At 36.6% G+C, this 1,616-nt stretch overlaps 1 long non-coding RNA gene across 1 annotated transcript in view; it reads right to left on the reverse strand.

The window, feature by feature from the left end:
* Window positions 1-1,551: 1,551 nt before the first annotated feature.
* Window positions 1,552-1,616, reverse strand: part of LOC109299259 — a 261-nt gene continuing 196 nt past the window's right edge. The window contains exon 2 of the long non-coding RNA XR_002097805.1: window positions 1,552-1,589. This is a non-coding gene — a long non-coding RNA (uncharacterized LOC109299259). The remainder of the gene's footprint in view (window positions 1,590-1,616) is intronic.

The raw sequence follows: 1,616 nt of genomic DNA on the forward strand, positions 1-1,616 counted from the left end.
CTCCTAATACTGCCATCAGCAGCTCTTACTGATCCTAGACCACCCAGTCATTAGCACCATTTTCCATCTCCATCCCCTCTTTGCTAAATGACAGAACCAGAAGTCCTCATACCCTAGGGCCCAAATCCTCTTATTTGTTCCTGTGACCCCTATCTTACAACTCAGTTACCACAATGACATACTTTTTCAGTCATTCTGTAGGTATTACACCAAAATTGCTTGAACTTCATCAAAACAAAGTGATTACAGGGGAGATCGTCAAAGGCAAAAAGAAAATTAAGCAACCAATTTTCACTGGGGAAAAATATCAATATGGGTTATGCCTCTCACTTTCCCATTATTTCTTTAAAAATTTCCCCCGTTCATCTCATGTATCCTATTCCAGAAGTACATAAAGCTCACACTGCTTTTTGTTCATAAACCATTTCCCCCCTTTCAGAGAGAGACTGAATTTGACTAGAAATTAATTAAAGCAATTTCTCACTACTTGAGAATGAGCTGGGGATAGATGAATGGAGAATTAAACAATGTTTCTTTGTAGCTGAAGGACTTATGTCTAAGCAAATAATAGAATGCCTTCCGTGGGCACACTATATAAGCATTTGAAAGACATTTCTGTTTCTAATAGGAATGCATTTCTTAGGCAAGTTCTAACTGTTCAGAAAAGTATTCATGTCCATCTGAACTTCACTAGCCAACTCTAATCAAATGTGCAAGTTCAGTTATTAAAAAAAGGTTCTGCATATAAGCAGTCTGTCAGACTCCCAATGGGGAACTGCCCTGTGTGGAAGAAATCAGACTTTGCGTTGTGGTTGAATCAGAACTGACAAAGCCAGCTTTTCTTTATTTAGGGCTATACTGTGATCACAGGGAGAATTCCATACAGCAAGGGGAATCACCCACCTGTCTGTTTCAAAGGAATCCTCAAACTCTATAAGTTTAGAGGCATACCTACACTCAGGACAGAAAGAGAAAAAAAATACGACCTTGGAGAAACAAAATAGAAGTAAATCACACACAGACACACAGACAGTTTACTTGAAGAAAAGGGAAACACAGGGTAATATATCAAGATAAAACAAGGCATGCAGGATTCCTTATCTCAGAACACATAACTGAAATAAGCAGTATCAGCACTTCTGGTCTCTGTCTGTTTTCTTAGTCAAGTAGTTAGGAGCCTGATTAAATCATTACCACATCCCCTCCTTTTTTTTTCTTTCCAACAAGTTAGATATTTATAGCCATTAGTTTTTCAACTTCTAGTTTTTCTTTCTCTTTACTTTCTGCAATTTCAACATACAAATTATATACTTTGTTTCTGGTTAATGGGCTATTCTGCATTTGCTTGGCAGCACAACTTAAACAACATTCTATTATTATAAACAGTAGATATATTCCAATAAAAACAACAAACAATATCAACAAACTATGAATGATGGTAGAGCCTAAGGAACGGAAAATAGAGCTAAACCAAGAACTCAAATTCCAACTATCTGACTCGTGCAATTTAGTTGCTTCTTTTGGAATATGTTTACTTAAATCTTGGATTTCTTCTGAATTATCAGGAATATAAGTACAACATTCTTTACCTATAAAAGCACAGAACCCTCCTTTGC

Source organism: Gavialis gangeticus, unplaced genomic scaffold (genome assembly GCF_001723915.1).
Source record: "Gavialis gangeticus isolate Ggan-Ray unplaced genomic scaffold, GavGan_comp1, whole genome shotgun sequence".
In the NCBI taxonomy this organism is placed as follows: domain Eukaryota; kingdom Metazoa; phylum Chordata; order Crocodylia; family Gavialidae; genus Gavialis; species Gavialis gangeticus.